At 41.2% G+C, this 27149-nt stretch overlaps 2 long non-coding RNA genes across 2 annotated transcripts; both read left to right on the top strand.

Annotated features, from left to right (window-relative positions):
- Positions 1-285: 285 nt before the first annotated feature.
- On the top strand, positions 286-4922 carry LOC138982334 (uncharacterized). The gene is made up of 2 exons (XR_011460847.1): positions 286-702; positions 1868-4922. It is a non-coding gene; the product is annotated as an uncharacterized lncRNA (long non-coding RNA).
- A 3085-nt stretch (positions 4923-8007) lies between these two features.
- On the top strand, positions 8008-20713 carry LOC138982333 (uncharacterized). The gene is made up of 5 exons (XR_011460846.1): positions 8008-8164; positions 8456-8578; positions 10519-10593; positions 16661-16864; positions 19472-20713. It is a non-coding gene; the product is annotated as an uncharacterized lncRNA (long non-coding RNA).
- The last annotated feature ends 6436 nt before the right edge of the window (positions 20714-27149 follow it).

Genomic DNA, 27149 nt, shown 5'->3' with positions numbered 1-27149 from the left:
GTTTGCCGTGTGAGTGCATGTGTGTGTGTGCGTGCATGTGTGTATGTGCGTGCGTGTGTGTGTGTGTGCGCGTGCGCACGCACTCCTGGCATGTGGTTGTGCTACAATGTTCATGTGTATGTGTTACTGCGTTTCTGGGTTAGGTATGTAACACCCATTGCACACTGCTACTATCGAAGCCAGCTCGTAAATATCTCGTGCTGCGCAGCAGCCTCAGCAACACACCCTACCCCCCAGGGGATAGTACTGGTAACGATCCAGGCAATGCACACCGCTACTGTTGGGCGCATAGTAAGAATCCGGGGCAGAGTTGGAATCTCGCGGGACTTCGTCACGCCTCAGTAGATTTCCAACAAAGCGCGTCATTTCCGGAAACGCACCGACTCATTCTAGAAATGGCCCTCCTTTCGACTGGCGATTCCAGTCTGATTTGCCAGTCTGCCTCTCGCCCTTGACCATGATGGGTGACCACAGGGAAGAGGTGGACAGTTTTGTCGTGGAACTTACGCAGAAAATACAACCGTGCTCACGCAGAAGAAATATGACAATATTGTGCTGTTTCTAAAAACAAAACGTACGGACCACATTGAAGATGGGAAGTCTTCGAAGTTCAAGTGGTGGGTGCGTGAAAAGAAGTTTCAGCTCGTGAACTTTCCAGGATTGGACTTAAACGACGTTCTCTGCATACCCAGCAAACAAGAGGTAAGTTCGTAGTTATGAAACGTGACTGAAAGTATTTCGCTATGTTGTTTTATTTATTTTTTCGCATGTTTATTTTTGTACAGTTAATGAGTTATGGTTATCTCAACTGTTCTTGATTCCATGGCTGTCAGTGTCACTGTCAGCCAAATTTCTGTTGACATTGAGACTGAAAGTATCAGATGACATGTTCTATGGTCCATCCAGTGAATAAAACTCAGTTTCAAAGTTCTAATTCTATGCAACCATGTGTGATCAATGATAATTCAATGTGTAACAGGTTTCCTAAATAATCGTCCATGTAATACGAGCTGTGTGCCTGCCATTAGAGTCATGCATTTTCAGTCCTTTAAAGTTTAAATGATTCGTATCATTCTCTGTACTTTTTTCTGTAATAACGGGCTCTAGTTATAATAACACAGACATGCAACAAAAACATATCCATGTCAAACATTTTGGTTTCCATGTCAACAACCAGTCAGGAATCAAGTTAAAACCTTAAACACATGCCGAAAAATAAGTTATTACCTTTTGTTGTTCATAACTTTACAGTTACACCGTGACATAGTTACAATTTAATTGAATATTCTTTAACTTTAAGTGCTCAGCTATCATTGTAATAAAAGATGAAGGTGTTCATAACTTTACACTAATCTTGCTTAAAATTAATCTGAACAATGACAACTCATGGCTTAAAATTTATTCAGTTACTTCAGACAAAAGCTAATTAGGTTCATTAATATATATTTATATAACTAGTTTCAATATTTGCCCCCAAACTTCCTTGTTCCTTTGATTCCTACAACATTGGTCTTGCTTACTTAATTAATTCATTTTGTACTGTTCATGCAGATTAATCGTAACATTTAACAAGTGTCATCTGTCAGTTGTAGAACTTGTACCCTCTCTTAATTCCAGTAGAAAGCACTATAGTTACAACAGCATATATATAATATGATAAAGAAATATCATTTTGCGCTCTGAATTCTCAGTATTTCTCAGTTAATTATGTAAGTGTCCACTTGATCTGTTGTTGTTGTTGTTGTTGTTGTTGTTGTTGTTGTTGTTGTTGTTGTTGTTTTTTTGTTTTTTTTAGTTTTAAAAAAAAATATATATATCCAGACCTCAATGAGTTGTTTTGCTATGATTGTTGCTTACTTGTGTGCAGAATGCTGAGTCGCTGCTGGCAAACATTCCAGTGGCTGTGATGCGACAATTTCGCTGTCAGATGTTCAGAAAATACAGTCATCAGAGGCTTCTGCAACATGGACGTCCTCGAGAAAAAAACATGTGCGGCATGCCATTTTGCTCAAAACCGGATTTGGCAGACTGGGTGCAGAGTGAGAAATGTCACTCCTGGTGCCACTTTGACTGTGCTGGGGTGGAGATGACGAGAGCTGAGGTCTCGGCAGAAGATGTACATTTTGTGTGTGTTGTGTGCAAGGACTGATGAGGAAGTGTTGATTTATGTCTTCTACCTTCCACCTGCATGGGGTTTTTTCCTTCTCAATTTGTTCATTAGTGCTGTATGATGTTCACTCACAGACTTTTCTCTGCACATATCCAGGGGGTGTCCAGAACGTATGTGTGTATGTGTTTTCAAAAATCATGTTGTTGTTCTTTCCAAATCGTCTCTTATTGACTCACCTGAGTAATTGGCGAGTCTAAGAATTCATATACATGTGTCAATCCATATATCCGGCCAAAAAACTTAACATTTGAGGTTAGCTTGGTTGTTTTTCAAGCTAGACCTCTGACAAATTTAGGGTTCGATGATCTTACAAAGTCCTTTGTACTGGAAACTTGCATTCTCCCAGTAAGGTAATATATTGTACTACGTTGCAAGCCCCTGGAGTAAATGTTTGATTTGTGCTTTTGTGAACAAGAAACAATTGACAAGTGGCTCTATCCCATCTCCCCCCTTCCCCCGTCGCGATATAACCTTCGTGGTTGACAACGACATAAAACACCAAATAAAGAAAGATCTTACAAAGTGACCTCAGTTTGGTTGACCCTCTTCAAATTTTGGGGTCACAGCGGGGTCATGTTCCTTTCATTGGATTAAAACTTGTGCGTTGAAGCTATATCAGATGTTTTTGAAGCTACAGGTTTGAAACCTTGTATACTTCTAGTATTTGATAATCTCCAGACTTGACCTAAGGTTGATTGACCCTTGTCAAGTTTTGGGGTCACAGGGGGCCAGTCATGTTTGTTTCATAAAACTTAACGTTGAAGTTATCTCAGATGTTATTGAATCTTAAGCTTTGTAACTATGAAAACTTCAAGGGTAGTTGTAGTTGATAGCCAACATGAATCTAGTTTGAGATACCCCTGTCACATTTTGGGGTCACTGCGTTGTGTCATTGCATTGCACAACTTTGTTACATTTTCCATTTAAATCAACATATTCAGGGGGTGTCCAGAACGTATGTGTGTATGTGTTTTCAAAAATCATGTTGTTGTTGTTTCATAGTGGCACTGGGTTTCTTGTGCAAAGTTTAAACGGATGTGTTTTGTAATTTTTTTAGTCGTGCTGTACAGTTTGACGCCAGTTTACAAGTAGTGCTTCTGCTGAGCATCAAGATGTGATTAATGTATTTTTGCTGTCTGTCTTATGGATTCTTGTGCAAGGTTTAAACAGGCATTTTATGATTTTTAAATTGTGCTGTACAGTTTGACGTCAGTTTTCAAGTAGTGCTTTTGCTGTGTGATTATTTTGATGTGATTAATTTATTTGTGCCGTCTGTTTATTTTTGTGTGTGGGTGTGCCAAGTTTTTACAGAGGTGTTCTCCTGTGAATGTGAGTTTTAAGTAGTGCTGTACAGTTAGACCCCAGTTCACAAGTAGTGCTTCTGCTGAGCATCAAGATGTGATTCATTTATTTTTGCTGTCTGTCTTATGGTTTCTTGTGCAAAGTTTAAACGGATGTGTTTTGTAATTTTTAAGGTTTTTTTGTGCCGTCTGTTTATTTTTGTGTGTGGGTGTGCCAAGTTTTTACAGAGGTGTTCTCCTGTGAATAATAATAATAATAATAATAATAAATAACTTTTCTATAGCGCGAGTCCCATCAATTGGCTCCAGGCGCTTTACAAATTCATTATAGAATAAACTAGCACAAATCAACAAGCAAACAAAGCATACATTTAACTGAGACATAACACCAAGAACCCAAGCACTAAGCAAAAACTTAGCGTACAATGTTAAAAGTACACACACACGCACACACACGCACACACACACGCACGCACGCGCACACACAAAGATACCATTGACAAATAGACCATAAAGCACATACAGGGTAGAGAGTTCCAAAACAGAATAGAGTTGTGGAGAGTCTACTCAGGCTAAGCAAAGGCTTTACGAAACAGGTATGTTTTGAGTTGTGTTTTGAAGGAGGAAAGGCTGCTGGAGTCACGGATAGAACTTGGAAGCGAGTTCCAGACGGTCGGAATCTGGTACCTAAAGGTTCTTTCACCAAAGGTCTTGGTCCTGGTTTGTGAGTTTTAAGTAGTGCTGTACAGTTAGACCCCAGTTCACAAGTAGTGCTTCTGCTGATCATTAAGATGTGATTCATTTGTTATGTGCTATCTCTTGATTGTGTGTGTGTGTGTTAAACAGACATGTTCTACTGTGGCATTTAGATGTGCTGTACAGTTTGATTGCAGTTTACAATTAGTGCTTCTGCTGTGAGATCATTGTGATGTGATTAATTTATTAGTGCTGTCTATTTGTTGGGTCAGTGTGCCAATTTCAAAGTGTGTCTTCTGTGACATTATAGTGCTGAACAGTTTGACCCCAATTTTCTAGTTGCTTCTGCTTTGTGATCATAATGATGTCACTAATTTTTTTTCTTGTAATTTTCTTGAAGTATAGTTTTTTGTGTGTTTGACTGTCAAGTTCAAACAAGTATCTTCTGTAACTTTTGAGATTTGCGTTACCGTTTGACCCCAGTTACCAAGGTTTGCCTCTGCTGTGTGATAATTGTGGTGTTATAAGTTACGTTTTGCAGTCTTTTGTGATTTCTTTGCCATCGATCCATTTTCATGCAAACAGCACAAACTAAGCAGTAACGTACTTTGTTTTAATCAATAAGGCAACTGAGGCTGTATCCTGAATAATGTCATTATTGTGGGTATGAAAGCTTTGTGCACCGTAAAATATTTTTTTACCCTTGAACATTTCTTCTGAATTCCATCTTCTAATTTTTGTATCTCTGTATTTGTGAACAACAAACTTGCCTAATGATGTTTGCCTTTCCATTTTGTGTGTATAAAACTAAATGAAATGGTGTGTGTGTGTTCATTGGTGCTCAAACATTTTATGTGTTTTTTTTGTGGGAGAATTAAAGTTTTGATTTGCATCACTGATTTCTTTGTGTTGGTGTTCCTGTGAGACTGTGGGGTCAAAGACAAGCATTTGACCTAGGGTGTGAGTGTGTGTGTGCATTGCTCCTCAAGCATCATGATGTATGAATTGTCTTTTCTTGTCTCAATATAATGACATATATAATTTCATGCGGCTTTCCTACTAAGACAGAGAAGTGATTCAGAGTGAATCAAATGAAACATAATGCATGTGGGACGTACAAAAAAAAAATCTATATAATTGTAATCATGTGAGGTGTTAAAAACGTGCATAAATCCCTTCAATTAACAAGATGTTATGGTTTGAGTACCTGAACCAACCTTGTTATTTTTTTCGTTTTAAAGCCAGGCGAGGCTTCTTAATCCTCACCTTAAATGCTAAAATTCGTTTTTGGCTGCGTGCTGCCCCTGCAATCCGCCAAGGCCTAGGCGGCCCTTGGACCCCGGCAGTAAAAAAAAAGTTCAGTCGCAGGCAAAATTCAGACTCCCACCCATGTAGTGTAAAGCCATTAATCACAGTCATAAGTTTGTTTTCATATTCTGTTTGTTTATAAATTCAGTTCATTGATCTCTGTTTTGGTCTTCGCTTTGTTGCTTTGGTTGAAAAAAGTGACCTTCTCTCCTTATGAGAAAGCTACCTCTCTTGTGTGGTGTGTGAATTTAATTAAACAAATCATGAAATGTATGCATTGGCAGCTAGTGCTTCCTTCCCTTTGTTTATCAAAGACCAAAAGGCATTATTCAAAGAAAAGTCATACTCAACTTATATGATGCAATCAAGCACACAAAATGTAGCACATATAACATAGCACAGTTGTTCCAAAGAAATATAAGAGCATCCCTTGTACCCCCCAAAAAACAAAAAAACACACACACCTTGCTTAGCATCATAATGATTGGGATAGGCAGACACTGTGTACATTGAAACTGGAGATGTATTCAAATATACCATATTACCAGGTTTTTCACATATGCACACATTTAGTGCTAATTTTTGCATTAACTGACTTTAATCCTTTCAAATTCTTACACCCTCTGTATGAAAATTATGGTACCTCCAGTTGATCTTGTGCCACCAGGACAAGTTGTTCACAACCATTACTTAAAAAGTGTTGAACACAAAAATATGTCATTTTGTTCTCAGTATTTACACATTCTCAAGCAAGTAATAAAAAATTGTTCTGCGCTTCTGCCCATATATATAGCTGTTGAATATAATCTTTTTCTCATAGAACACACTTGGGACATATACATACATGCATCTTCAATTTCTGTGACACTGGGTGTTCCCAATGACACAAGAATGGCCGGTCACAATGAGTTAACAGTCAATAATGTTAACAATAAACCTGTTAAATGCAGGCGGCATATCATAATGAATTTGATACTGAATGCTGTTGGTGGCTTTTGTATTGACAATAAAATATAAAGAACGCAAAAGTTTACGGAATACACAGAAATTATCAAGCGAGTTTGCTAATGGATTTTACTTTACAATAATATAACATACTTACTTTTAGATAACAGAAAAGAATTAAGTGCAAATACAATTTCCACTCAGTAAGTTACATTTTTGTGCAAACTGACCCAATGTTAACTGGTCCCTTGACTCCTACTTACAGTTACCAAATACCTACCCTGAACCCAACTATATACATGCATAGATGTTTGGCATGATGATGATGGTGTGCTTGGGGTGTGTGTGTGCGGGTGTGTGTGGAGGGGGGGATGCATAAATATAGCCACACACATACCCAAACCAACTATACTGTTTCAACTTTAACACAGTACATTGAAGAAGAAGACAATCAAGCAACAATTAAGTTACGCATGAGTGTTGTCAACGTTACTTAAATTGTAAGGGTAAACTTCACTAGCACCAGTTAAAATGGCAAACTGAAGCGCTCGATCGTTTGTTCAGAACGACGTCAAAAAGATCTCAGCCGGCCCGACTGAAGTCAGTGTTTATTTTTCCAAGGTTCGTAAGTAAGAAAAATAGCAGTTGGTATGATTTTGTCTAATGCATCTGTTTTATTACAACCAACTATTGATATTTTAAACATACGCTGATCATTGTAGTCCATCAATTATCATTTAATAATCGCATTCTAAGAAAGAGCAAAATTCTCACTCTGCGCGCGGTTCATTTCCAGAATCGCGTAGCGCGAAGTTGGAATTCCAACAATGGCGGCCATAGTTGGAATTCCAACAAAGCGCAGGTCATTTCCGGAAAAGCGCCGCTGACTAGATGGGACGCAACACTACGATCGGAGTCAACTCGTAAATATCTCCTGCTGCGCAGCAGCGTCAGGGGATGACTTGAGTCCCCTGGCATATTACCCTGCGCTCGATTGCAGCTTTGGTTTACAACGACGAACGACAAAGCTACGATCGTCTCGGCGAGGATCACCGAGGTTCACAGAGGATAATTATACTCTACAGCCGATCAGATCGGAGACAGTGCCGATTCTTTCGTAAATTAATTTGACGATTGCAATAAAAATTTTAAAAAGTACTCTTGATATTGAATTCAGACACGGTACAGATCTGGTTGTTGTTTTTTAAGGGAAAGTAGCATTTCATATCAATAAAAAATAAAAAATAAAATGTTTACGTTTTGTGTAGTCTCATTCAAAATCTCACTGTCCCTGAGACTTTCCGTCCGGGTCCGTGTGGAACACCAAGACTGATAAGACTGAAATGATCTCTCGCACAGAAAGAGAGGGATTTATCGAAATTATGTAATACACGCACACACACACACACACACGCACACAAAACCAGGCTATATTCAATTATATGATCATCTGTTTCACTGTCGGACTTTTGTCGGGCCTAGCTTGATGATGGACTAATTTATGCCGCCGGGAACACCGCCAGATTGCTAAGCTGGCAGGGTCAGGACTGACCTCAAACATTGGGGTTGAAGCAAGTACACGAACAGTTGCCAAATGGTGTGCGATTCGGGAAAAATGTTCAAATTTTGTCTGATTTTGGTTATAAGACACGTTGAATCTCGCGGAAAGGCGAAGCATGCGGGCATGTTCACTGTGTCAAAACACTGACTCGGCCCCACAAGCTGTTGACAGCAGTTGAAAATGGTAAGCCTAGTTGCAGCGGGAGATGTTGCTGCTACTTGTTTGAAGTATATGAGTTCTCAAAGGTGAAATTCACAAAAATCCTGCAAATTTATTCTCCTTGTGAAACGGACCCCGCCATGATCTCATTCTCAATGAGTTATGCCCCTTGAACATGACAGTATAGGCATGGGGAAAGAAATAATTTTCAAAATGAGCTTGCCTCATACTTGCCTTTTAATGTTGTACATTATTAGATGCACATTTAGATATGTTTCCTATTTACAGGACGCAAGATATGTTTTCTATTTACAGGACGCACCCGCCAACCACCAACCCAGGCCGGTTATCCAGATCCAGGACAGTTCAGTGCTTAATTTGTATTTGACGTTGTCTTGACCATCAACTGAAAACTGAGTCCTTGCAGTGTAAATCATAGTATGTACAATATTACATTTATATATATAAATTAATGATATATAATTAATATATATTATATAGAGGGCTATTTATTTTTCCTGTTTTATGGTAGAAGAAGGCACTATGCAGGGATGTTGCTACAAATTCATACCTATAGGACAAATGTCCTGAGTTTTTCAGCATCACTAGGACATTTGACCGCTTTCAGAAAGTGTAATAGGACATTATAATTATGATTTTGCGCCAAACAGCTTATAACACATTCCATGGAATTGTTACAATGTCGATCATGCGCCCACACACACACACACCCACGCTGTAGAATACACACATAATATAGTAAATACATCAACACAGTGTGCGTATAATGTTGTATTTGTTTAGTTTCAAAGAAACCACAAAAAAGAAACCAACATGAACAACTTCAGGATAAAAGTTGGAAAACAAAATGATCAGTTTGATCTAATGCTGATCTTTTGCAGGCTTTAGGTTTTTTTTCAGCGGCATAATTCAGTGCTTCGTCTCGTATCGAAAACAAAAGCAGACGACAAATTTAGTCGGAGTTGTCTCCCATACTCCTGTAATCCACTATTATTTTTTAGATCAGTGCGCTGCACCCAGACGGTTATACCCAAACGGCGCATACCGCAAACGGTTTGGGAATTCCCGACAAAAGAAAAGATCCGCACGCGGCACTGGCAACTTCAGTGTCTGTATCTGTATATGTGCGTTACGTTGCTAGCATCCAGATTGCTGGCTTTGGCGCGACGGGTGTCAGCTGAACACGAGAGCGTTCGGTCTTTTTGAAGATTTGTATCTTGAAATGAAAATTAACGAATATCGCGCTGTCCGAAGGAATGGAGTACATATCGGACAATGACCACGCTCAGGCTAAAATGATAGGACATCTGACCGACATGCGGCAATGTGAATCGGACATTTGGGGATTTTGTAAAAATGTCCGATGTCCGACGCCTAACGACATTCCTGACTATGGAATATAATAAACAGAAACATCTTCATCTGAATTGCAATAGTCAAAAGTTGATTCTGACAGGTTGTGTACATTCTTTTTATATTTAGTCAAGTTTTGACTAAATATTTTAACATCGAGGGGGAATCGAAACGAGGGTCGTGGTGTATGTGCGTGTGTGTGTGTGTGCGTGTGTGTGTGTGTGTAGAGCGATTCAGACTAAACTACTGGACCGATCTTTATGAAATTTGACATGAGAGTTCCTGGGTATGAAATCCCCGAACGTTTTTTTCATTTTTTGGATAAATGTCTTTGATGACGTCATATCCGGCTTTTCGTGAAAGTTGAGGCGGCACTGTCACGCCCTCATTTTTCAACCAAATTGGTTGAAAGTTTGGTCAAGTAATCTTCGACGAAGCCCGGGGTTCGGTATTGCATTTCAGCTTGGTGGCTTAAAAATTAATTAATGACTTTGGTCATTAAAAATCGGAAAATTGTAAAAAAAAATAAAAATTTATAAAACGATCCAAATTTACGTTTATCTTATTCTCCATCATTTGCTGATTCCAAAAACATATAAATATGTTATATTCGGATTAAAAACAAGCTCTGAAAATTAAATATATAAAAATTATTATCAAAATTAAATTGTCCAAATCAATTTAAAAACACTTTCATCTTATTCCTTGTCGGTTCCTGATTCCAAAAACATATAGATATGATATGTTTGGATTAAAAACACGCTCAGAGAGTTAAAACAAAGAGAGGTACAGAAAAGCGTGCTATCCTTAGCGCAACTACTACCCCGCTCTTCTTGTCAATTTCACTGCCTTTGCCATGAGCGGTGGCCTGACGATGCTACGAGTAAAATGGCATTGCGTTTCATTCTGTGAGTTCGACAGCTACTTGACTAAATATTGTATTTTCGCCTTACGCGACTTGTTTCTTCTTCATTTTTTTCTTCTTATTTCTATTTCCTTTTCAGACAGTGCTTCAAGCAAGACAAGATCCCATGGATGAGATGTTGTACCTGCCATATCACTTCGCTCTCAGTCTCAAGGTCCTGTTCAAATTATCACATGCCTGGCTTTAGTATGTAGTAATACTTTTGATAATGATAGTTTTTCTTTTGGTTTTATAGAGGGTGGGTAGCAGATCTATCATCTATACTTACATTTTTGTCATTTAATCATACAATGCTGTTCACACTGTGAAATACATAAACAAAACCATAATCTTGAGAGATAAATGTCTTGTTAGTGGAGAATGGTACTGACTGGATGTCTCATTAATGGGGTATGGTACTGGGGAGATGTGTTAGTGGTGGGATGTTTTGTTAGTGGGGTGTGGTACTGATGGGATGTCTCGTGGGTTTAGTGGTGGGATGTTTCGTTAGTGGGGTGTGGTACTGATGGGATGTCTCGTAGGTGCATGTGCCACTCATAGGATGTCTTGTGAGTGCGGTGTGGTACTGATGGGATGTCTCGAGAGTGTGGTGTGGTACTGATGGGATGTCTTGTGAGTGCGGTGTGGTACTGATGGGATGTCTTGTGAGTGCGGTGTGGTACTGATGGGATGTCTTGTGAGTGCGGTGTGGTACTGATGGGATGTCTTGTGAGTGTGGTGTGGTACTGATGGGATGTCTTGTGAGTGCGGTGTGGTACTGATGGGATGTCTTGTGAGTGCGGTGTGGTACTGATGGGATGTCTTGTGAGTGCGGTGTGGTACTGATGGGATCTCTCGTGAGTGCGGTGGGGTACTGATGGGATGTCTTGTGAGTGCGGTGTGGTACTGATGGGATGTCTTGTGAGTGCGGTGTGGTACTGATGGGATGTCTTGTGAGTGCGGTGTGGTACTGATGGGATGTCTTGTGAGTGCGGTGTGGTACTGATGGGATGTCTCGTGAGTGCGATGTGGTACTGATGGGATGTCTTGAGTGCTGTGTGGTACTGATGGGATGTCTTGTGAGTGCGGTGTGGTACCGATGGGATGTCTTGTGAGTGAGGTGTTGTACTGATGAGATGTCTCGTGAGTGCAGTGAGGTACTGATGGGATGTCTCATGAGTGCGGTGTTGTTCTGATGGGATGTCTCGTGAGTGCGGTGTGGTAGTGGTGGGATATTTTTGTCTTGTTATTGTGGTTTGGTACTTGTGGGATGTCTCACTAGTGGCATGTGGTAGTGGTGGAATGAATCGTTAGTTGGGTGTTGTACTGGTGGAATATCTCGTTAGTGGGGTATGTTTCTGGTGATGGGATGTCTCGTTAGTGGGGTATACTACTAATGGGATGTCTCATTAGTGGAGTGTGGAACTGGTGTGATGTCACGTTAGTGGGGTGTGGTACTGGTGGGATGTCTCATTAGTGGAGTGTGGTACTGGTGGTATGTCTCGTTAAAGGGATGTGGTACTGGTGGGATGTCTTTTTAGTGGGGTGTGATACTGGTGGGATGTCTCGTTAGTGGGGTGTGGTACTGGTGGGATGTCTCGTTGGTGGGGTGTGGTACTGGTGGGATGTCTTCTTAGTTGAGTGTGGTACTGGTGGGATGTCACGTTAGAGGGGTATGCTAGTGATAGAATGTTTTGTTAGTGGAGTATACTACTAATGGGATGTCTCATTAGTGGAGTGTGGTACTGGTGTGATGTCTCGTTAGTGGATTGTGGTACTGGTGGGATGTCTCGTTAGTGGAGTGTGGTACTGGTGGAATGTCTCGTTAGTGGAGTGTGGTACTGATGGGATGTCTTGTTAGTGGGGTATGTTTCTGGTGATGGGATGTCTCGTTAGTGGGGTATACTACTAATGGGATGTCTCATTGCTCGTTGCTAGTGGGGTGCTAGTGATGGAATGTTTTGTTAGTGGAGTATACTACTAATGGGATGTCTCATTAGTGGAGTGTGGTACTGGTGGTATGTCTCGTTAAAGGGATGTGGTACTGGTGGGATGTCTTTTTAGTGGGGTGTGATACTGGTGGGATGTCTCGTTAGTGGGGTGTGGTACTGGTGTGATGTCTCGTTAGTGGAGTGTGGTACTGATGGAATGTCTCGTTAGTGGAGTGTGGTACTGATGGGATGTCTTGTTAGTGGGGTATACTACTGATGGGATGTCTTGTTTGAGGGGTATACTACAGATGGGATGTCTCATTAGTTGGGGGTGGTACAGTTGGGATGACTTGAAAATGGGCTATTGTACTGGTGGGATATCTCATGTTAGTAGGGGGGATGTACTCATGGGATGCCTCCTTAGTTGGGTGTGGTACAGGTAGGATGTCTCGTTTGTGGGGTATAGTAGTGTTTGGATGTCTTGTTAGGGTGGTGTGGTAGTGGGGGGATATCTCATTCATAAGTGGCGTGTGGTAGGAGTGGGATGTCTCATTCATAAGTGGTATTTGTGGGATGTCTCATTTGTGGCGTGTGGTAGTGGTGGAATGTCTCGTTAGTTAGGTGTGGGATGTCTCATTAGTGGGGTATGGTACTGGGGATGGGATGTCTCATTGGTGGGGTATACTACTAATTTTGTTTGTTTGTTTGCTTAACGCCCAGCCGACCACGAAGGGCCATATCAGGGCGGTGCTGCTTTGACATTTAACGTGCGCCACACACAAGACAGAAGTCGCAGCACAGGCTTCATGTCTCAACCAGTCACATTATTCTGACACCGGACCAACCAGTCCTAGCACTAACCCCATAATGCCAGACGCCATGCTGAGCAGCCACTAGATTGCCAATTTTAAAGTCTTAGGTATGACCCGGCCGGGTTTCGAACCCACGACCTCCTGATCACGGGGCGGACGCCTTACCACTAGGCCAACCGTGCCGGTCTATACTACTAATGGGATGTCTCATTAGTGGAGTGTGGTACTGGTGTAATGTCACGTTATTGGAGTGTGGTACTGGTGGGATGTCTCATTCGTGGAGTGTGGCACTGGTGGTATGTCTCGTTAGTGGGATGTGGTACTGGTGGGATGTCTTTTTAGTGGGGTGTGGTACTGGCGGGATGTCTCGTTAGTGGGGTGAGGTACTGGCGGGATGTCTTCTTAGTTGAGTGTGGTCCTGGTGGGATGTCTCGTTAGTGGGGTATGCTAGTGATGGAATGTTTTGTTAGTGGAGTATACTACTAATGGGATGTCTCATTAGTGGAGTGTGAAACTGGTGTGATGTCTCGTTAGTGAAGTGTGGTACTGGTGGGATGACTTGTTAGTGGGGTGTGGTACTGGAGGGATGTCTCGTTAGTGGAGTGTGGTACTGGTGGGATGTCTTATTAGTGGGGTGTGGTACTGGTGGGATGTCTCGTTAGTGGAGTGTGGTACTGGTGGAATGTCTCGTTAGTGGAGTGTGGTACTGATGGGATATCTTGTTAGTGGGGTATACCACTGATGGGATGTCTGTTTCGTGGGGTATACTATTGATTGGATGTCTCGTTAGTGGGTTGTGGTACTGATGGGATGCCTTGTTAGTGGGGTATACTACTGATAGGATGTCTCATTTGTGGGGTATACTGCAGATGGGATGTCTCGTTCGTGGGGTATACTACTGTTGGGATGTCTCATTAGTTGGGGGTGGCACAGTTGGGATGACTTGTAAGTGGGGTATAGTACTGGTGCGATATCTCATGTTAGTGGGGGGGGGGGGGGGGATGTATTCATGGGATGCCTCCTTAGTGGGGTGTGGTACAGGTAGGATGTCTCGTTTGTGGAGTATACTACTAATGGGATGTCTCATTAGTGGAGTGTGGTACTGGTGTGATGTCTCGTTAGTGGGGTGTGGTACTGGTGGGATGTCTCGTTAGTGGAGTGTGGTACTGGTGTGATGTCTTGTTAGTGGGGTGTGGTACTGGTGGGATGTCTCGTTAGTGGAGTGTGGTACTGGTGGAATGTCACGTTAGTGGAGTGTGGTACTGATGGGATATCTCGTTCGTGGGGTATACTACTGATGGGATGTCTCATTAGTTTGGGGTGGTACAGTTGGGATGACTTACTCCCCCCGGGTTAGGGGGAGTCCCATATTGATTGGGACGAGAAAGAATTTACCCGATGCTACCCAGCATGTCGTAAAAGGCGACTAACGGTTCTGTTTCTCCTTTTACCCTTGTATAGAATATAGTCAATTTTTATAAAGATTTTAGTCAAGCAGTATGTAAGAAATGTTAAGTCCTTTGTACTGGAAACTTGCATTCTCCCAGTAAGGTCATATATTGTACTACGTTGCAAGCCCCTGGAGCAATTTTTTGATTAGTGCTTTTGTGAACAAGAAACAATTAACAAGTGGCTCTATCCCATCTCCCCCCTTTCCCCGTCGCGATATAACCTTGAATGGTTGAAAACGACGTTAAACACAAAATAAAGAAAGAAAGTTGGGATGACTTCTAAGTGGGGTTAGTACTGGGGGGATGTGCTCATGGAATGCCTTTAAGTGGGGTGTGGTACAGACAGGATGTCTCGTTTGTGGGGTATAGTACTGGTGGGATGTCTCGTTAGTAGTGTATAGTACTGGTGGGTTCTCGAGTTAGTGGGGTGAGGTACTCCTGGGATGTCTCGTTGGTGGGTATGGTACTGGTGGGATCCCGCATTGGTGGAGTATAGTGTCGGTTGGATCTCATGCTTTTTGGGTGTGGTACTCACGGGATGTCTCGTTAGTACTCTTGCCTCGGGTTTAGGGTAAACAGGTCTGGGGGTGTGGTTCTGGTGGGATCTCGCGTTAATGAGGTTTAGTACTGTTGGGATGACTTATTAGAGGGGCCTGGTACCGATTGGATCTTGCGTTAGTGGGTATTGTACTGGGGATGTCTCACTTGTTGGGTGTTGTAGTGGTAGTATGTTTCGTTAGTTGGGTATAGTGCTTGTGGGATTTTGCGTGAGTGGGGTATAGTACAGGTGGGATGTCTTGTTAGTGGGGTGAAGTACTGGTAGGATCTCATGTTAGTTTGGTGTGGTACTATCTATGGGTTCTTGCGTTAGTGGGGAGTAGTACTCATGGGGATATCTCGTTAGTGGGGTATACTACTGGTGGGATGTCTTGTTAGTGGGATGTGGTTCTGGTTGAATCTTGCGTTAGCGGGGTATAGTACTGGTTGGATGTCTCGTTAGTGGGGTTTAAGGCCAGAAAGTGGCGAGTATTGTACTTGCCATGGTTAGTATGCATGTAACTGGCGAATAGAAATGGTCATCTACTCGCCAAATGCGAGTAAAAGTGTCTCATTAGTGGGGTCTGGTACTGGAAGGATCTCACTTTAGAGGGGTATTGTATTGTTCGAATGTCTCTCGTTAGTGAGGTAAAATACTGGCGGGATGTCTTGTTAGTTGGGTGTGGTACTGGTGGTATGTCTTGCTAGTGGGGTTATGTACTGGTGGTATGTCATGTTTGTGGGGTTTTGAACTGGTGGGGTGCCTCGTTAGTAGGGTCTGGTACTGGTGGGACCTCCTGTTAGTGGGGTATTGTACTGGGGATGTCTCATTTGTGGGGTGTGGTAGTGGTGGGATGTATTGTTAGTGGGTTATAGTGCTGGTGGGATTTCGCGTAAGTGGGGTATAGTACTGGTGGGATGTCTCGTGTTAGTGTGGTGTGGTACTCCTTGGTTCTCGTGTTGTACTTATGGGATGTCTCGTTAGTGGGGTGTGGTACTGGTGGGATCTTGCATTGGTGGGGTATTGTACTGGTGGGATGTCTCGTTATTGGGGTGTGGTACTGGTGGGATCTTGCATTGATGGGGTATTGTACTGGTGTGATGTCTCGTTATTGGGGTGTGGTACTGGTGGGATCTTGCATTGATAGGGTATTGTACTGGTGGGATGTCTCGTTATTGGGGTGTGGTACTGGTGGGATCTTGCATTGGTGGGGTATTGTACTGGTGGGATGTCTTGTTATTGGGGTGTGGTACTGGTGGGATCTTGTACTGGTGGGATGTCTCGGTAGTGGGTTAAAGTACTGGTGGGATGTCTCATTAGTTGTGTGTGGTAGTTGTGGGATGTCTCGTTAGTTGGGTGTGGTTGTGGTGGTATCTCGCATCAGTGGGGTATTGTACTGGTGGGATGTCTTGTTAGTGGGGTAAAGTACTGGTGTTAGTTGGTTGTTGTGCAGGTGGGATGAGTGATGCACAATGCAATTAGTATCTAACTTGGTGGCTCTTTGTTGCAGACATCTTCCTGGTGTGTTTGTTCTACTTGCCTTGCCTGGTAGGAAGAGCATTCACTGGTTTAGAAGCTTGCAAGATGACAGCTATGCTAACCACATATTGGAGAACATTGGCTGACTGGTGCAAAACAACATATCTCATCAGCTTTGTGATGTGACTGTGGAATGCAGCCTACTGAATACAAGTGAACATCATGCTGACTGTCTGTAAGTGTACCGGTAATTGAGTGTATAGATCTCTGCATCTGCATGCAAAAAAAAGTGGTCACTCATGGTTCATGTATTACGGTTGCTGTAAGCCATTTACCCAGCATATGGCAAAAAGAAAGAAAACACTTATACCAAAGGCAAAGAAATTATGACAAAGAACACATAATGAATCGTTGTGTTTAACATATATGTGATCCATGGTATGCTTCTTACTTTATGGTGTAAGGATGAGACAGAAAACCAGATATAAAGAGTCTTTCTTGACCACACTCAGTATCAAGTTCCTAATATTGTTGAAACTGGATTTATCTTCAAATTTGCTTACACCTCATTTCTAACATAGTAGCTGTTGGTCATCACTTGGTATGTCTTGCAAATCTCTCACAGGATGTGTACGCATCACTTCCTCACAGGCTACAATCAGTTAAAGGAGCAAAGGACACACAACTAAGTGCTTTAAGTTTGTAAGTGTATCTGGAAGGCCAGTAAAATAAAATAGAACGGTGATAAATACAAGACTTATTTTACAACCATTTGAAAAATACATACATCCTCCGTGGCTGCCCGCATAACGAAATCGTTTTTCTCGTGTATTGAACTTGCCAGTGTTTCATCACAGAGCAGAGTCTGTCCCACACTTTGCTTTGTGTACATTACGTGAACACCCGCACAACACAACATTTTCACGAGAAAAACACGTTTATTTGTTTGCTTTGTCTGTATTACACATTTCTATTTACATTTACCACTGACACACCTAATTGTATACTTTATAGTTTGCAAGTGAACCGTTATCATACAAAATAACGTTATCACGAGACGAACAGAGATATCAGAGATTGTCTGCTTCTCAAATGTTTCGCGCAAATCATGTAATATCTATTTTTGCGAAAACCTCCCGAAGAAATGCAATCTCAGCGGCTTCAACCTGCAACATATTCGTGCTTATTTGGAATGTGACGTCCTGTTCTTCGTCACTAAAACTAAGCATCGCACAGAACCAGCGCCCTTCCATTAGATAGCAACAACTTGTTTTGAAGCCACAGCCACTACCGACTGAGCTGTTTTACCACCTAATTCCCTAATTGATGTTAGCTGAGAAATTATGGTACTCACATTCATTCTAATTGATATTCCATCAGGTACACAAAGATATTACCAGATATTGCCCATCAAGAATTTCTTTAGCCTTCAATTGTACTGGAAAGTCTGTTTTCTTGTCCAGTGTAAATTTTAGTTTCGTTTGCATACAAACTCATATGAGTAAAACATCTCTTGATCATCCTTTGAACTTCAGAAGTAAGAGCATTGTTTGTAACACATTCACACGTCCAAACAGGATTACATATCCTGCTGTTTTACACGTAGAATATAACTTAAAAAAACCTAAAAAACATTGTAAAATTCCTTCACAACATCCATATGGTAAGATGTCGGCCTCCTAATCAGGAGGTCGTGAGTTTGAATCCCGGTCGCTGCCGCCTGGTGAGTTAAGAGTGGAGATTTATTTGATCTCCCAGGTCAACTTATGTGCAGACCTGTTAGTGATTTAACCCCCTTCGTGTGTGCATACAAGCACAAGACCAAGTGCGCACGGAAAAGATCCTGTAATCCATGTCAGAGACGATGGGTTATAGAAACACAAAAATACCCAGCATACCTCCCCTGAAATCGGCGTATGTTGCCTAAATGGCAGGGTAAAAATTGTCATACACATAAAATCCATTCATGCTAAAAATATGAGTGAACGTGGTAGTCTAAGCCTATGAACAAAGAAGAAGAATAATATGGGTTGAGTGTGAATCTTACAATCTGTTCCCCATGGTTCAAAATCATGCAACTTGGTACATATTCTTGTATTCAAAAGGTAAATATGCCAATGAATAAAATTGATTTTATGTGGGAATGGTTGTGTCATATAGTGTTAACTGTTATTTGGTACAACTTGCGTTGAGAGATGAAAAACAGTTGGAATCAGGAAGTCAAATCTATAACCTAGGCAGCACACACCAGTACATGTACATGCAAGTTGGCCAGCGTACACATATTCCATGCTACTTGGGGTTAAAGCGCATTGCACAGTGTAAACAAACATTGTTCAATACATTGTCTAGAAAGACCACCCAAGACAGTATTTATGTTTATGTTAATACTAGAACGTTCAAACTCTTATTCCAAGGTATTCCTCAAATACATGTATGTTGTCATCAATACAAACCCTAACCAAACTCTGTTGCTCTTTAGGCGATTTTGAATACGTCCAGCAACAGCATGTGAATTGTAGGCTGCTCTTCTCAGGGTCGGAAAGTAGGAAGAAAATCAAAACAGCCACGGTGCAGCGGAAGAACTTGGGGATAAATACTCATGTCCAAACAATACCATAAACACAGCTGTTTTAAATTGGAATAACTCGGTGCTCAAAAACTTATTTTAAGTATTCCTGGTGTTTTCAGTAACATGATTCCAACCCCCAGCCCAAACTATATAGCTCTCAGTCCTTGGTGCACTTTATTCCTTTAATTAAACAAAAAGGATAGCTCACATTGGAATAGAATGTTTAACACAAATGCATTGTAACTTTTGGTGTTGTTTGTTTTGTTACAGATTGATCATACTACCTTCCTTGGCCTCCCCTGGAATGGATGTTTCCTACAGGAGTCGAATTTTCTGCTGTTATTGATTAGACACCACTGTCACATGTCACACAGAACAGTGAATTCTTCAACTCATAATAAAAAAAAATAACAGTAAAAAGCTACCTTTCTTGATTTTGTGTGTGATTTGCCAAATGTGAGAACAGATGAGTGTGTGACATATTGTGGGATTTGGGTCTTTCTCAGAAGTGGTGCTCAAGTTTCCATGTTACAGCTGTTATCAAATACATTTCATATTTCATTGTGTAACTCGACAGATCAAATGACTACAAAAAAATTTGGACACAGAATGCTGAAGGATTCATAAACAATTCAAGAATGCATTTGATTTGATTTGGGTAAGCTGAGCAAAAATTAGTTTCATGCACCACTTTTAAAGGCCACTCCCTCCCTCCACCAGTATCATCATTGTGTAAAGCAGACCCATGGCTTTATACTAAATGTGTTTACTTTCTCTTTCTGAACACGTTTAGTTAATGCATATGTATGTAATTCTTTTGACCATGATTTCTGAGGATGAGCCAATTCACTTGTTTTTAAAGGCAGAGATGACCCTTCCGATTTTAAGATTTTATTCTTTGGCAAACTTTTTAATTCTTATTTCAAGGTTCTTCATAACAATTCTAAGAAAAGGTGTTTCTTGTTCTAAAACGTTAAATTGAATTATGGGTCAAAGTGGACCTTTTTAGGGATTAAACATGTAGTTTTGTGGAAACATTCATCTTCTGGAAAAATGAACTTACAACTTTGAAGTATGTTTTGTTTTACTCTAAACAGGTCTCTAGAAGCAACAACATTTTGTTTACAACATAAATTTCAAAAATAAAAAAGTTTTTGACAGAATTTCTAAAATCATGTAATTCACAAAAAGCCTGTTACTGTATTTGTTTGTTTGTTTGGTTAACGCCCAGCCGACCACGAAGGGCCATATCAGGGCGGTGCTGCTTTGACATATAACGTGCGCCACACACAAGACAGAAGTCGCAGCACAGGCTTCATGTCTCACCCAGTCCCATTATTCTGACACCGGACCAACCAGTCCTAGCACTAACCCCATAATGCCAGACGCCAGGCGGAGCAGCCACTAGATTGCCAATTTTAAAGTCTTGGGTATGACTCGGCCGGGGTTCGAACCCACGACCTCCCGATCACGGGGCAGACGCCTTACCACTAGGCCAACCGTGCCGGTCTGTTACTGTATAAAAACGCATTTCTGGTGAAAGTAAGATCTGACAAAAAGTCTAGAAGATGACTAGTCGACTCTTTACCAATGAGAAAACAGCGTCTAAAGTTTTCAATATGGTGTCAACAGTAAATACAATACATGTACTTTGAAATGCAAAAAAAGAGGATCGATGATAATTACACCACACAATGATTTGTGTGGTGTTCAAAGAACCTACAAATGCGCAGAAAACAAAGAAGGATGTGTTTTGACCCAACGTTTGTGCCATCTCTGGCTTTAAGAACCTGTCGGTGCCATAGACTTAAATAAATATTCTTGTACAAATATGTTGAAAGCATCATAACATGAAGATTTCAAGTGACAGAGAAAAATAAAACACAAAATATATTCAGCATACTTTTATGGACTTTCAGCATCACAGTGAATGAGACTTAAAAAAAAAACCACATGCATTAAACTACGCTGCTGAAGATCACAAACTTGATTTTGTAAAGCCAGGTTTTATTTAGAAACCTACAGGTAACGTTTAAAAACGAAAATAGAAAAGATATGCAGTAATGTATATTATTACTGTATAAACGTATTGTTTAAAGGTATCGCAGATGGTGTGGTATTGTGCAGTTTGTGTTGACTGCAGCGGCTGATCAAAAGTGCCCTTGCAGTTGTGAATACATTGTATCAGTGTAGGGTGGTGTGTATATGTTGTCTGCAGTAACTTCATCAAGGAAAAAGTCCTACGCAGAAGATGTTGATGCATTGTGTCACTGTCGGAGTAACTTGATAAATCTGCATAGACTACCAGCGTCCAGATGTGTGTGCTTTCTCTCTCTCTCTCTCTCTCTCTCTCTCTCTCTCTCTCTCTCTCTCTCTCTCTCTCTCTCTCTCTCTCTCTCTCTCTCTCTCTCTAAAAAACTGCATTAACCTTGAAGTCAATATGAATGCCGAAGAAGGCCAATTCGGTCTTTTGAGTATGTAAGACTCCATTATTACAGCATTCCAGTTTTTGAGGTCAGCCAACACTGCCGATACGAAACGAGGAAACTGCAAAGTCACCTGTGTACAAGAAATGAAAAAGTGCCCATGCAGTTGTGAGTATCAGTGTAGAGTGCAAAAGTATGGTTGTACCCACAATGTGATGCCCGTCAGAAGGGTGTACTTTCCGTCATTGTGATTCTCAAATTACTTGGGATCATATCAAGTAACTGCATGTCTGCCACGTAAGAGCACTTTCATTTCAGAATATTTTGGCCCAAATGTAGTACGACACTTCATGATATTCAGATGCCCGTCAGTGAATGTGAATACATTTCGCAGGCTTATAATTATAGTCATAAAAGTTTGAAACTAAGTTCAGAAACACTTGACTGAAAAAGATCACCAGGAGACACAACCACTCAACACTCACACAGACATAATGGAAAAGGAGTTCTTAATTGGACACCTTTGTCAGAGCTGATAACAGCGGGATTAGGAGGTACCAAGATGCCCGGACGGACCTGCAGGGCCTAAAATGAACAGCTTGCTGCAGTCGGCACCGACCCCATTCAGGTATAGTACATAACAGAATATCTTGCACACGTACCTGTACCACAGGTATTTGAATGCACTTCTGCTGTAACCTGATTATACGTACGTCTGCTTCGAGTCCGCTTAGAATGATAAATGTCGTCATATACAAGTCGTCAGTGAAAGCAGTGTGATCAGTCGAAGCTGCCAGGTGTGTTGCAACTGAGAAGACTGAACTTGCAAAGAACTCCAGGCCAGGTGCCTGCTTACTTAGGACTGACACCATATTCATTTTGGGGTGGCTTATCCCACCGCTGGGAGTATTTCAGGCGACCGTGCTCATGCGACACTGCGCCGACAAAATCATTTACAAGCAACAACATGAAATACAATTAAATTTTAAAAAGCCGCTGAGAATCTAGTGTCATTAAATTCAATTCGCCTTTCAGATTGTCTCACGGTCAGTCAGTTTATCATTATGTCAGGTAACCGCTGCGCAGGCACGCAGCGCGCTGACTGACCCCGGGGCTGCAGTCTTTCTGAATGGGCCGGCAGACATATGAACCGTGAAAACTACAGTTATATTATTTCGTTTTGCTGATAAACTGACGGTATTTTAAGCATGCAAGGCGGTTGGGGCTGATGAAGCCTGCGGGAGGGGGTCTGAAGCCATGCAGCCTTAGTCACCGTTATGACTGACGGCCGCATCCACGCCGGTCCCGTTCAAGGCTATTATTAGTGGGGCTCGTATGTTGCAGACGCACTCATAAATCATTCACATCTTGCAACAAACATCATACTTTGTGGTATTGTTCCTTATAATTATTTAAGGGATTTCAGATACAGAGCCACTTCAGAAATCGTTTTTTTGGTCTTTGATAGGGAATAAAAGGCTGCATTTACAGCAGACGAAATTCGTACCAAAAGCGCTCAGCAGTAAATATTCCCAACTCAGCAAATGTAAAATTCAATGGTTTACCATGCACCAGAAGTTGTCTGCTGATAACACATGCATGACATAAATACTCTTAAGGGTATTTTTGTGTTCTGGTATTTAATTTGATCGTTTTTAGAATTTTATATATCCGCAGCATGAAAATTCAAGATGGCGGCCTCCGCAACATTGCGTGTTTTGATTTGAGCGAAAACAACGTTTCTGAAGGTAAGTTTTCAAGAATACGCATCCATTCACCAATGTCACATCATTTTACTGTTTAATTCTCCCCTGGGGTCTGTTATTCATCGGGTGAAGCGCTGAAGTGCAGAGTAATCTTGCAATAGCTCATCAGCTGGATTGTGATGCTGATAGATCTAGATCTATCTGTTGTCGTGTTGATTACAAAGAAACTACAATGGGAAGCTTTATGTACAGTGTTTGTTGATTACAAGTAAGGAAATCATGATCGCCACGCTGGTGATTTTAAACAGATTAAACGAACTTTGAATAAAAGGCGAGGAGAAAGAGATTGTTCATGGTATGATAAATGATTAGTCCTGCCTACGTTAAGGATAAGGTGGGGAGGGGTAGAGTCAAAAACTGAGTGAGGGTAGGCCAGATAGTAGGATGACCAGCTGGAGATAAAAACACTCCACTCCCCATGTCTTTACAGTGTTGTGATCAAACTTTCAAAGACGGTAGGTAACAGACAAAAGCATACAGTGTATGCTAATCAAATGAGATAAGTGGTTTTGAAAAATGAAGAGGTACCGCTCTTTGAGTTTTACAATTTTGGTTTGTTGCTTGTTTCTCATCCTTTTGCTTATTTTAAGTTGACCGTGCATTGGTGTGAATTTTATTTTTACAGGATATATACAAGAGTTACACCACATGCCGGTTCCTGGGAACAAGCGTTCTGCATTTATTCCGGTGCCACAGAAGGGAGCCGATTTCACTAGTACTACTGTATCAAGGTTTGTTACCTAATACATCTTAACAGTAAGATTTTTTTATTTGTATTAATTGGAACATGTTTGCACATCATTTGTAAGCGACCTCTGTGAATTTGATGGGTTTAACGTACGAACCCTCACTATGGTCAACATTCTGTTAGCGACTGTTTGAAGCGAATAAATGTAGCGGTCAGAAAGATTCCAGAATCAGTTGGGTCACTGGAAACTGTGTTTGTTTGTTTTTTAACCTGAAACAGTAAGAATTATACGAATTCATGAAATACAATTTTCTTTCATTTTGGTCTGTTGTGTGAAGACTTGCTAACCCGGCTTTGACCGACTCTCTGAGATAGTAAACATTATTCAAATACATTCAAATAAATATGTCACTTTTCATCTTTTGTGTGAAGGGTACCACAGGCTGATTTCCTGCACCATGGATGTAGAGGAGGCCAGACAGTCTGCTTCTCATTCCAGCTGTGTTGCGTTTTTTTCTGCTCGTGAAGTGTATCGCCACATTGCCAAAGCCATTGGCCAAGAGAAGTCACCCTGTCTGCCCATTTTGCATAGCCTTACAGGCTGTGACACTATGTCGTTCTTCAATGGTATTGGGGAATCAGAAGGCTTGGGAAGTATGGCAAGCATTTGAAGACGTCACTCAAACTTTCTTCAGGTTGTCTGCTCCTCTTTGTAAGCTGAGTACCACTGACAGGGCAGCACAAGAGCTTTTTGGTGTACATTTGTAGGACAAAACCAGCAACGTACTGGGTGTAAACAGTGCAAGACGGTACCTCTTCAGTAAAAAGAGCTGCCAAATTGACCATAATCCCCTTACAAGTGAGGTGCTGCTGCAGGACATGAGATTGAGAAGAGCCATCTACCTATTAGACTTCCAAACTCTGTGGGCTGGCAGTTCAAGGCTGGAAAGTGGGAGTCATTCTGGACGAGCTTTCAAGAGGTATCCAGCGTGTGCCGAGAACTCATGAGGTGTGCCTGCAAGAAAAACTGTACAACAAAACGCTGCAAATGCTGCTAAGAAGGACTGCAGAGCACAGCTCTCTGCAAATGTGCTTGCATGCCTGTGAAAACTGTCAGCATCTAAACTGTGCAAAAATATTATTGCACCCATTTTCATACCCCAACTCAAACTTCCTGTGTCATTTTATTCAAACTGTCTATGCCAATAAAGGCTCGCATCTTCGCTATCTGGCACATTTTTTTTTAACATCATCATTTACGCCGTCAAAATAAGGATACCCTTGACGTGACAAAGAGATGTGACAAAAACTTCGGGTACCTTTTAAAAAGCCGACGACAATTCCTGAGGCACAACTGGGTCACTGTTGTATACGAAGAGAAAGTCAACTTGATTATCCATCCAGAACAGGTTGTTTTATTTCGCCATCTTGCATATTTCTAGTGTTGTGCCATTGTACCTACTGATGTATGTGTCGATCTCACGGATGAGATGTTTATGTGTCAAATTTGAGGGATACCCAAGTCAACTAAAATCCATGTATTTTAGCAATGACCAAGTGGGTTGCGTTGAAACTTTCAGGAATGTGTGTCTACGCACGAGGCGTAGTTCAACCGTTTGAGTACACTTTCAAATCTTCACGAAATAATATTTTAAAAACTGCCACAGGTTTGTTGACTTACATCCCACATATTTTTGACTTCGCATGTATATATGACAGATGGTTGTTTCAAGTACTGCCAAAGTTTCTTTTGAGTATAGACACTTGCCGGAATGTGCTAGTTGTGTAAACACATGAGAACAAACAACGTTTTCGAAATACAGCGATTATGAATTTTAGTCGACTTTTGAGTTGATACATTACATTTTTATCAGTTTTATTTTGGGGGTACCCTTATTTGGGCGGCGGTCAAATAACCCATGTAAAGGCCACCTTTTATCTTAAAAGTGTTCCAGTTAGCCAAGTTGAGTGCCCTCAATAGCATACATTGAATATAACAGCACAGGAATGAATGTTTTCGTTTTGGTATGAAAATTGGTGCAATATATTTATTTTTGCACAGTTTAGGTAATCCACAAATTCTTCAACCCTGCCACCCACACCGTCCAATCATTCTCTGCACCAACAATACATGTATTGTTTTGTTTAAAAATGTGTTTGTGTTAGTTTCTATTGCAAGAGAATGTCTTGTAGCATCAAAAATGCCTAAATACCCTTTTTATTGGCGGCCATTTTGAAAATTGTAAAAAACTACTGATTTCTTAATTTTTTCACGGTGGCTCTGTATCAGGTTTTGTTAAGCAAAAGCAAATGTCCATTTACGCCAAATTTGCTGTTAATCACATGAAGTGAAATATGCCTAACATACCCAACCGTTTACACTGGCGGCCATTTTGAAAAATTGTTTAAAAACTACCCATTTTTTTATTTTTCGCGATGGCTCTGTATCAGGTTTTGTTAAGCACATAAAATTCTTCATATTTGCTTAATTTGGTGTTTGTTGCATGATTTGAATGATTTTGCAACATAGGAGCCCCACTATATCATATCAGTCCTTCAGGCTAGTCCTTAAGAGTCGCAACCTCAAGTTGTGCCTGTACTGAGAACATTAATATTCTCAAGTTCCCGTTCAACAGTATTCACTGAGTTGTCCATGCAATACTCAGTTAAACGCACGATCCTAGCAATATATTGCGACAACTGAACAGTTGAGCTCAAGTGTCCGCGATATCTAAAGTGGACTGGCTGGACACTACACTGACTTGAATATTACGGTCTTCGGGATAGTGAATGGGACAGACACTGACAGATATGTGTTTTGAACAACTCATCCGTGAGGCTCGATTGATTGAGGACCCGTTATGTGTTCAGAACACTACTTCTCAGTGTCCACACCGTGAGGCTCGATTGATTGAGGACCCGTTAAATGTGTTTAGAACAACCGTTCTCAGTGAGGCTGGATTCAGTGATTGAGGACCCGTTATGTGTTCAGAACAACTTCTCGGTGAGGCTCGATTGATTGAGGACCCGTTACTATGTGTTCAGAACAACTTCTCAGTGAAGCTCGA

Source organism: Littorina saxatilis, linkage group LG12, assembly GCF_037325665.1.
Source record: "Littorina saxatilis isolate snail1 linkage group LG12, US_GU_Lsax_2.0, whole genome shotgun sequence".
Classification (NCBI taxonomy): domain Eukaryota; kingdom Metazoa; phylum Mollusca; class Gastropoda; order Littorinimorpha; family Littorinidae; genus Littorina; species Littorina saxatilis.
This window is presented reverse-complemented; position numbering and strand designations above follow the sequence as displayed.